Raw genomic sequence first — 11,673 nt, forward strand, 5'->3', positions numbered from 1 at the left:
CACTCACTTCAGCCTCCCAAAGGCGCGGGATTACAGGCTGAGCCACCGAGCCCGGCTAGCTTAACATTTTTTACTTGGAACTAGCCTTACCATCATTTTCTTAGATATGAAAAATAAAAATTGAGAGCCTATTCTGTGTCAGACCTGGTGTTAAACATCTTCGCACACATAGGCTCCTTCACTCCTGAGTACAGCCTTCTGCGGGAGATGGCTTCATCCCCCGACTCACAGGTGGGGTGCTGCCGGAGACCAGCTCCAGCCAGGTTCAGGGTGCCCCAAAGGTGGAGACAGCATTGGCGACTGGGGGGAAGAAGAGAGAGAGAGAGAGAGAGAGAAAGAAAGAGACTGGACTCCAGTCTAGTGCAGAAGCGATGTGTGTTATTGGGAATGACAATGGGTCTTTTATACCCAAAGTCAGATGTGGGAGGGGCGTCCCCCACCCACCAGAAACCTTAATCCATGAAAACTTAATCAATCATTGCCTTTAAACCCTTTTCATATGATAATCTTAAAATCTCATAACAAATGATAACCTAATCCGTGACTGACATATTCTATAAACCTTTTTCATCCTAAGCTGATTGATTTATGCCAAGTTAAACAATTCTGTAGAAGCTTAAGTATTTACTTTACAAACGAAAGTGGCCCATCCCAGAATGTTTGGAATGTGGTCCAGTCCAAAGTTCACAGTGGGCTACCTGCAAGTAACCCAGCTGCATTCTTTAGAAGACAAAATGGTTGTCTTCTAAAACTGTATTCTACAATTTACACCTTCAATAAATCCTAAGATCATGACCCAGAAGCCTGTGACCAATACTAAGGCTCTTAGATGTGACACGAGTTTGAATTATAAGTTGTGTGAAAGCCAAAACTGCAGTTTGTGGAAGAATGGGAGCAATGAGCTTCTAAAGTTAGCTTGTGTTCATCCCGGTCTCAGAGTTTTTATGTTTTGAGCTCACAGGAGCTTAATCTGGTTAGTGCTGAGTAGAAAGGGGGAGGAAATGGGGTCAATAGCTCCCGAACGCATCCTAGTGGTCTCGGGATCAACGGCCCTTCCTGATCCCTAACGCTCAGTGGGCCTCCGTGGCCGGCTCCCAACAGGGTGCAACTGACGAGATGCAGTAACAACAAATGTCACTTCTGCCCTCAGTGGATGGGGATGGAGAGTCCTACAAGATGCATGAGTCACTGCCAGAGAGTCTACCAGCATGTCCCTCAGGCTTCCTTCTATGGTCCTGATTCTTTGGTGTTTCTGTCCCTCCGGCGAGGAGATAAATTCTGTCTTCCTCATCCAAAGACCCACTCCCTGTTCTTCCTCACAACTTAGCACTGCAAAAGTCTATTCCTTCCTGGCGCCACCAGGATTCCAGCCCTCTCTTCTTGTGTCTGACTACTCCTTTGTTTTGTTTTACATTTCTGTGGGGTTTGACAGTGGCGCAGTTCTCCTCATAGTGTCTTTCTTCTCTGTGCTGTACACCTTTCCCATTCTGGGAAAACTGCCTCTCTTTTGCATGTCTTGGAGGCTTGTTTCATTCTCTTTTCCATGTATCAACACCCTTGGCACTAACAGGTCTCATGATGGTTGGAGCCCCTTACATTTGTAACAGCCATCAAAGTACAGGGCACTTATAATACTGGTTCAAGTCAGGTGTAGTGGCATGCACCTGTAATCCTAGTAAGGGAGGCCGAAATGGGAGGATCACTTAGGCCAAGAGTTCAAGACCAGCCTGGGCAACATAGTGAGACCTTGTTTCTTTAAAAAAAAAAAGTTTCAAAAGAAATGTACCATACTCCACACTTTCATTAGACTATTAGACTAATAGTACACAAACACTTCCATCTTTTCTTTGCCATGTCCCTAAATTTGAGAAGCAAAAAGCAAAATTGTCATAATCATAAAGCCTGTGTCCTCATAAAATAAGAGCAACTTTATACTTGAACATCATAAAACTCGGACCGTATTCTCATTCTGAGGCCTAGAGGGCCAGTCATACAGGCATTTTCTTGTACCTTGGGTCAGTTTGGGGCTCTGTTGAATATTTGCCCCAACTTGTCCTGGGCCAACTTCAGCTCAGGAGGAAAAGCCACATGATTGAGTGATGATAGTTGTTCTGATGAGTTCATATTGTGAAAAGGAGATGGTTTCTGAAAGGAGTTAAAAAAAATTGTGCCCAGGATAAGTTGGCAGGAGGAAGATCCCAGGCCCTTGATCCCAGAGTCTTGTCTGGAGTGTTGGTACTGGATGGGGCCTTCTGCATGAACATTCTGGATGTAGTCTTTTCAGTAGTTTTACCCATGACTTGCACTGGGTAGAGCCCCATGGAAAGAGATTCGTGAATTGCTTCTTCTCGTTTTCATGAAGATTCCCTGCACGTCAGAGCCATTGCCAAACCAGACAGTTGACTGTCCCAAGCTCTTACTTTCTTAGTCAGAAACATGAGTGACTTAGATACATTTTTTTTCTCTTTTTGTTCATTTCTATCACCAGAAAAAGTATTAAACTTTCTCTTTCTATACCAGCGGAAAACTCACTTTGTATCATTTGGTGTCACTCTCAATAAGATAAGACCCAGAGAACAAAGCATCACCTACCTATGCCTCTTTGCACCTTTGATTCCAGGGTGGATCTGAGCAGGAGTTGCGCTAAATGGAGGAAGGTGAGTTGCAAGCTTCCAGGTAAGCAGCAGTTCAGGGCAAGGGCGCAGTTGCACAGGAGTATTTCCCAGTAATCACCATGTGTGTCTGTCAAATAGATCTTATCCAAATTCTCAACATTTTGGTTTCTTGCCATCACTTTTAAAAAATCAACAGCTGTACAGTTTTAGTATTTCTAGGGCAAAGATGTCAACTAATAAGGAAAAACAAAGCAAACTGAGAGCAGACAGGTCATATCTCATGTGTCATCATTTAGGAATTTTGTCTATTTGTTTTGAGTCGGAGTCTCACTCTGTCACGTAGGCTAGAGTGCAGTGGCACTGTCACAGCTCACTGCAGTCTTGACCTGACCTCCTGGGCTCAGGCAATCCTTTCACCTCAGCCTCCCAAGTAGCTGGGACTACAGGTGTGCACAGCCATGCCCAGCTAATTTATTTATTTTGTAGAGATGAGGTCTTGCTATGTTGCCTAGGCTGGTTTCGAACTTCTGGCTCAAGCAATCCTCTTATCTTGGCCTCCTGCCTGACCTGGGTTGAGCAGTAAGCTTGCTTGACTTTGGAAAAAGCTTTAAACCCCAAACCTAAAAGAAATTTTATGTAAAAATCCAAACCAGAAAAAGGCTAGGATAAATTATAACCCAGATTCTTTGCTCTCAGTCCCTTTAAACTCTCAACCAACTAAATCTTAGTAAAATCTGGAAAAACAAAACAAAACAACTAAACCAATCTTACCTGGGAGATGACTTCTTAATCCAAAGTGTAGTGGAAATAATCTCTTCAATCTCAATTTATATGTCTCTGCTGCTGGAAGAGGACAAGAAGTGACACTCACTAACTTGTGTGAGGTTTTTCCCACTTCTATATGCCAAGTATACAGGAAATTAGAAAGAAAAGTACATTTTTACCATTTATAGTGCAGGCAAACTGCTATGTTGGCTATTTGCAATTATTTCAGCAGTATTTCTTTCTTTTTATAATGCATTTTGAAAAATCATTCAAGTTCAAAAAACGATACATATTAGCTAATCATTTGATTTTTTTCACATGAGATATTTTAGAACTTAATTGAGTCCATTTTTATTTTACTGTTTATTATCAATAAAGTTAAAACTTTATGAATAACAATCTGATATTAAAATAGACATAGATCTATTAGGCAAGAGAACTTGTATAAGTATTGGCTTCAAATTAAATAATAATGTTAACTTATGTTTTATAGAACTGATACTTGCAACTGAATCTCTATCTTATAAAGCCTAAGTCATTTTGTAACTGGTTTTTGTTTTTGTTTTTGTTTTTTTGAGTTGGAGTCTCACTCTGTCGCCCAGACTGGAGTGCAGTGACCACTCTCGGCCACCGCAGCCTCGACCTGCTGGGCTCCGGCGATCCACTCACCTCAGCCTCCGAAAGTGCGGGATTACAGGCTGAGCCACCGAGCTCGGCTTTTTGTAACTTTTAAAAGGGACTATATTATTACACTTTTGTGGGTTTTTATTTCTAATAAAATATCTTTCATGCACATTATTTTTGGATTGAACTTTTGAACATGGAAATAGGCATTTTGTAAACAGAAAGATTCTAGGATGTAGTTGTAAATGAAGCCAAGTTATTTACATTTGATTACTCAAGAGTCACTTGAAATCATGAGCACTTTGGTGGAGGGGGCACATCCGTCTAATTCATTGTTCTTTTTTATTTGGAAATACTATTTAAGGTGAAGTATACTGGTGGAAAGAGATGAAACCAGGACCACCACTGGTTCATTTATGTCACAGAACACTAGATGGCGGTGTTTCTTGAGGGAACTGACAAGCATTGCACACCGAGTCTTTAAAGCCTGTTTCAGAGGTTGATTTACTATATTTTGTTTTCCAGAAGAGGGGGAAAATATCCCTTAATTTTTTGTGCTTAAGAAAGTTTCAACTTTGTGAATATGCATCTAGAATTAAATGAACATAGACGTATTAAATGGGGTGACTCTTTAAGTGAGATGTTGCATAAAGGGGAACGACAGGATGGTCACTATGGCTTTATGGTACCAAAAACTGACTCATGAAACTTGTCAACTTTATGCCATTTTTAATAAATTTAATTTTATATAAAAACTTTAGGTTTACAGAAAAATTGCGAGAATCTTATAAGAGAGTTTCCATATACCCTGCATACAGTTTCCCCTATTATTAACATCTTACTTTTTGATAAGGTACATTTGTTACAACCCATGAGTCGATATAAATACATTATTATTAAGTAAAGGCCACACTTTATTTAGATCTCTTAATTTTTTTTTTCTTTCTGAGTTGGAGTGTCAATCTGTCGCCCAGACTGGAGTGCAGTGGCCGCTCCCGGCCACCGCAGCCTCGACCTGCTGGGCTCTGCGATCCTTCTGCCTCAGCCTGCCGAGTAGCCGGAATTACAGGCATGTGCTACTATGCCCGGCTGATTTTTTGATTTATTGTAGACATGAGGTCTCACCAAGTTGCCCAGGCGGGTCTCGAACCCGCGGGCTCAGGCCATCCACTCACCTCGGCCTCCCAAAGCGCGGGATTACAGGCTGAACCACCGAGCCCGGCTAGATCTCTTAATTTTTACCTTTTTCTGTTCCAGGATCCCATATTACATTTAAGTCATCATGTCTCCTTAGTCTCTTCTTGGCTGCGGTACTTTTTTTTTTGAGACCTTGATGGTTTTGAGGATGACTGGTTGGGTATACCGTCAGATGCCCGTCTATTAAAATTTGCCTGACTTTTTCCCATGATTAGGAAGAAGTGATGGGTTTGTAGGATGAAGACAGCAGGGATAAAGTGCCTCTTTGTCACAACATGTCAAGGGTACATCCTATCCACACGACTGACCATTTGTGGATGCTGACCTTGATCGCCTGGCTGAGGAAGTGTTTCTCAGGTTTCCCCAGCACACATGTACTCCCTCCTTCCATACTGCGTTCTTTGGAAGGAAGTCACTCTGCACAATGAACACTCAAGGAGGGGAAGCATAGCATATGAAATATCTACATATATTGTTTGGAATTCTTCTTCATGGGAACTCTCTTATAAAATCCTCGCAATTTTTCTGTAAACCTAAACCTTTTTTATAAAATTAAATTTGTTAAAAATGACATAAAGTTGGCAAGTTTCATGAGTCATTTTTTGGTACCATAAAGCCATAGTGACCAACCTGTCATTTCCTTTCATGCAGCATCTCACTTAAAGAGTCACCCCATTTAATATGTCTGTGTTCATTTGAATTCTAGATGCTTATTCACAAACTTGAAACTGTCTTAAGCACAAAAAATAAAGGGATATTTTCCCCCTCTTCTGGAAAACAAGATATAGTAAATCAACCTCTGAAACAGGCTTTAAAGACTCGGTGTGCAATGCTTGTCAGTTCCCTCAAGAAACATCGCCATCTAGTGTTCTGTGACATAAATGAACCAGTGGTGGTTCTGGTTACATCACTTCCCACCAGTATGCTTTACCTTAAATACTATTTCCAATTAAAAAAGAACAATGAATTAGACGGACGTACCCCCTCCACCAAAGTGCTCATGATCTCAAATGACTCCTGAGTAATCAAATGAGAAAAAATTTTCTCTTCTCCCTCATGTATCTATTTATTGAATTACTTAATTATACCAGAGTGGACTCGTGGTTATTTATTTTACAGTCTGAGTTATACTTCAATGCAATTTTATTTATTTTGTTACTCAGCTTGTCCCAGCTTTGCCCTTTGGGAGCTCTTTCACTTGGCTTCTGTGTCCCATTGACATATTCTAGTCATTGTGGATTTTTTCTAGTAACTTGTTTACTTCTTAATAGCAGCTACTGTTCAGTTTACAAACAAAATTTAGTTCCACTGTTATATATGAGCATTTGTCTTTTTCATTGTTAAAGTAATATTTAATAATAAAAATGGAAAGACACATGAAAGTAGAAAAAAGTCCAATTCAATATTTGTTATTATTTATGTGTTCTCTTGAAATTTTTAATTTTTCTTCCTCTTCTCTCCTATTTTCACTTTTATTGCTTTATATGCTTTTTTTAATTGTTTTTATTTTTGAGTTGAGGTCTCACTCTATTGCCCAGGCTGGAATGCAGTGGTACGATCACTGCTCACCACAGCCTCAACCTCCTGGGCTCAGGCAATCCTTCTGCCTCAGCCTCCCAAGTAGCAGGGACTACGGGCTTGTGCCATCATGCCTGCTACTTTTTAAATTTTTTTTGTACAGATGAAGTCTCACTATGTTGCCCAGGCTGGTCTCAAATTCCCGGGTTCAAGTTCAAGCAATCTTCTCACCTTGGCCTCCCAAAACGCTGGGATTACGGGCATGCACCACTGAGCTCTACCAGGTGTTTTTAAATTATAATTAGTGCTGCAGTGAGTACATTTGAGCTCAAAAGTCATTTAAGCAGTTTACATTATTTTTCATATTTCAGATTTCTAGGGGATAAGCTGAGTCCAACAATATCATCAACATTTTTAAAGCTCTTGCTTCATAATTAAATTTTACAAAATTGGGTAAATAGTCTGAGACTAACTCATAGAAAGAAAGGGGAAGATATTGTCCAGTCTATGCAAATAAGTAAAGGACCACTGGCTGATAATCTAAACAAAATCAGCTGAGTAATGAGAAAAAAGACTTTTCCTGAAGATATTAAGTCTAATTCAAACCCTGAGCTCTGCCCTCTGCCGGTTTGATGCAACTTATGTCAACAAAAGAAAGGAAGAAAATAATCCATATCCTGTGCAGTCTTGGTCACCTACTTTCCCAGAGGTCCCTTGGCTGGGCAGACCAGCAGGAGGCCAGCATCAGTCTTCATGGAGAATTTATCTTCATCAAGCTTTCTGCTTGACTCTCTAAAACGTTCATTGCACAATTAACACCAGTGTCTGAAAACACCAGGGAACACCGGAAGCCCGACTTCACATCAGATAGGAGGTGGTGTATTAAAGGAATAAAAGCAGATTTATTCCTGCCCTTTAAAAAGTTTTAAATTATTTTTTTCTTAAAAGACAGAAGCCTGGTCTTTGTTTTGGATTCCTTGGGATAATAACATAGAACTTTCCTTTGTGGGGTCTTATATTTGTACATTTACATGTGATTTTAAACCTTATGCTCACCCGATGAGTGTTGCTTCGTGATATGTGTCTGGGGGGATGTCATCACTCTCGAGTTCTCCTCTGAGGCTTCACTTCTTCCTCTGCCTCAGGTTTATACTGTGTCCTAGAAAGACAGCTGTATTTTTTAATTCACAGCACTTGTCCCAGAAATAAATTCAATCCCTAAAGGAATGCTTTATCTTATGGATTAGTAAGGAGAAAAATATTTTCTGACTGTTTGGAGCTGAGAGTTTTCATCTAATCATTATTTTAAATACTTTTTTTATTTCCAACCACAAACTGAGCAGCTATCTGGAATATATTTTGAATACTTTTAGAACAGTTAGAAAGCTGCTGTTCACAGAGCAAAATGGTGGTGTAAATCACTATGAGACTTCTTGGATGTCGGGGCTGATGGTTGTGCTTACGTATTCTTTGGTATAAAATACAGTCCTGTGTCACTTAACGACAAGACTTCATTCTGAGAAATGCATCATTAGACGATTTCACCATTGTGGAAACATCATAGAATATATTTACACAGACCTAGAGAATACAGCCTACTACACACCTGGGCTGAAAACCTGGGTGGCAAGTTACTGTACTGAATGCTCAGGCAGTTGTAAACAATGATAATTATTTGTGCATCTAAACATATATTAACATAGCCATGGTACCATAAAAAATACAGTGTAAAAGATAAAAACAGTGCACTTATCATGAATGGAGCTTGCAGGACTGGAAACTGGTCTGGATGAGTCAGTGAGTGAGTGCTGAGTTAATGTGTGTGTGAAGCTATCTGAGTTAATGTGTGTGTGAAGGCTTAGGACATTACTGTACACCACTGTATACTTTATAAACACTGGGTACTTAGGCCACACTGCATTTATTTCGAAACTTTTCTTTCTTTCATAACACATTAACCCTAGTTCACTACAACTTTTTTGCTTTAAAAACTTTCAACATTTTAAACCTTTTTGATTCTTTTGTGATAACACTTAGCTTAAAACACAAACACATTGTACAGCTGCACAAAAACATTTCCCTCCTTTATTCCTTATTCCATAAGCATCTTTCTGTTTTTAAAATCTGTAACTTATTTTTGTACTCTTTAAACTTTTTTGTTAAAAACCAAGACACAAATGCATGCATTGGCCGTGTGTCATGAATGTCACCATCTTCCACCTCCACATTTTGTCCCACTGGAAGGTCTTCATTTGCAATGACACCCATGGAGCTGTCATCTCCTATGACAATGTCTTCTTCTGTAATTATTCCTGAAGGATCTGCCTGAGGCTAATTTACAGTTGACGTTTAAAAATATATATAAGTAGAAAGAGTATACCCTAAACTAATGACTAAATAGTATAATAAATACACAAACCAATAGCATTGTCATTTATTATGGAGTATTATGTACTGTGCCTCAGTGTATGTGCTATATACTTTAATACCCCTGGCAGTGCAGGGGTGTTATACCAATATCTCCGTGAAGACATGAGTAATGTGTTGAGGGACCACTTGAGGACAGCTACAATGTCACTAGATGATAAGAATTTTCTTGTTTTAAAAAATTTTTATTATAAAGATGTGGGGTACAGTTCAGGGCTAGGTATCTAAACATTGATCATGCAGGTACCCTTGCTGATGAGGTATGCCCTTCCCTCCCCTAGCAGTTTCCCTCAACTGCCAGTCCCACCCCCCACCGACAGTTTCCCACCAATGCCAATCGCTTTCTTACAGCATTATAATTGATAAGAATTTTCAGCCCCATTATCATCTTACGGGACCACTGTCGTCGGCTGAAAAGGTTACTACACTGACCATAACTCTATGTTCTAACTCATCTCAGCCCCTGGCACAGTAGTTCATCAACAGATATTAGCTGGTTGAGTAAATAGATACATGAAATTCTGGCATTCTATTGTTATCCATTTTCCATAGTTGAGAATAATTTACTCCAATTCCTGTCCAGGAGTTCTGGTTTCTTTAGGAAAAGGAAGAGTGGTTTTAAATGACAATATCAACAATAAATCACACAATCTTTGAGGATCGTGGCAAGAAATAATAGCAAAGAGTTCTATCTCCTGAAATCATTTTATGTTAAAAAAAAATACGCCAGGCCAGTCCAGGCCAGGCTTGGTGGCTCAACCTGTACTCCCAGCACTTTGGGAGGCCGAGACGAGTGGATTGCCTGAGGCTGTGGGATTGAGACCTGCCCGGGCAACTTGGCGAGACCTTGTCTCTACGATAAATCAAAAAGTAGCTGGGTGAGGTAGTGCGCGCCTGTAGTTCTGGCTACTTGGAAGGTTGAGGCAGTAGGATTGCCAGAGCCTGATGCTGGGGTGGCTGTGAGTGTGCCACTGCCCTCCAGCCTGGGGGATGGAGTGAGACTCTAACTCAAAAAAAAAAAAAATACACCCTATATATCCCTTGGAATAATGCCGCAGTGGAAGATGATGGCTTGGGGTAGTGATTATTACCTCTGTGTATGTGGGTGCATGAATGTGGCTGACATGCTTGTGCAAATCACGCTTTTCCATGACAAGAGAGGTGACTGGGTATCATGGTGGCTACACAACCCTCTTTCAGTGGTGGTTCTCCCCCTGGCACTGTCCTGCTGCCTGGGGAGCTGATAGGTTTAGGAGGTCACTTGCTCTGGGTGCCTGAGGGATATTTGGAGCAATGCCCCTCAACTCTGAGGGTTTTTTCTCTTCTTCTTTCTCTGGCCTACACCTGTCTTTGTTTTAAGTCTTCACCCAGCAGCCTGCACAGGCTTCCACGCACTGTCTGTCCCTTTCGGTAAACCACGTCATCACCCAGTTTTCCCAGTGATTTTAGAGGCAGGTTTTCCCACTTACTGTAAACAACATAGCCCATGGTAGACTGGGATGCACTTTCAAATCATTTTTCTTAATTGATATACATAACCCCGAAACCGGGCAGAGTGAGCCTTCAGCAAACCCAGGCTGGGGGAGGTTCAAAGGTCCAGGTGAGGTGGGGAAGACCGTGTGGCCCAGCCAGGCCCAGGCCCAGGCATTGCTACAGGCGCCGAGGCAGGGACAGGGCTAGGTAGCAAACCCCCACGAGGCTGGGGCTGAACACAGGAAAGCCTGGCGGGCCTGACTGCCCCAGCCTCCGTGCAGTCTGATGTCCTCTGGTTGCCTCTTTAGTTCGCAGCCTCTATTTCCCAAGAGACTGTGAGGGTATTGTGTCCTCTGCAGTTCATTCTATCTTTCTGGGCCTCAGAAGGTGGCCGTCTCTGGAAACAGGATCTTTACAGGGGTCGTTAAGTTGAAAGCAGGTCATTTGGGTGGCCCTTCGTTTAGTATGACTGGTGTTCCTATAAGAAGAGGAGATTTGGGCACAGATGCACGCACAGGGAAGACCCTGGGAAACCACAGGGAGGGTGATCGGGAGAGGCCACACAAGCAGAGGGGCCACTGAAGAAAGCTCCCTGCCTGCCCACACCTTGATCTTTACTTACAACCTCCAGAACAGTGAGAAGATATGTTTACGTTTATGTTGTCGAAGCCACCTAGTCCGTTTGCTACGGCAGCAAAAAAACAAAACAAAACACTGAAGCTTTAGGGGATGTTCTTGGTATTGGTTTACTTTTTTATTTTTTTTTTGAGTTGGAGTCTTTCTCTGCCGCTCATGCTGGAGGGCAGTGGCACCACCACGGCTCACCGCAGCCTCGAACTCCCGGACTCAGGGATCCTTCCACCTTAGCTCCCAACTACAGGTGCTCGCGCCACCACACCTGGCTAATTTTTTATTTTATTTTTTTTTTACTTTTAAATTTTTTATTTTAAAATTGTGGGGTACAATTCAGGGTTGGGTATACAAATATTCATTGTGCAGTTACCCTTGTTGATGAGGTGTGTCCCCCTTCCCCAGGCAGATTCCCACTACTGCC

The sequence above is a fragment of the Carlito syrichta genome, unplaced genomic scaffold (genome assembly GCF_000164805.1).
Source record: "Carlito syrichta isolate Samal-C Ts95f unplaced genomic scaffold, Tarsius_syrichta-2.0.1 Scaffold85402, whole genome shotgun sequence".
Classification (NCBI taxonomy): domain Eukaryota; kingdom Metazoa; phylum Chordata; class Mammalia; order Primates; family Tarsiidae; genus Carlito; species Carlito syrichta.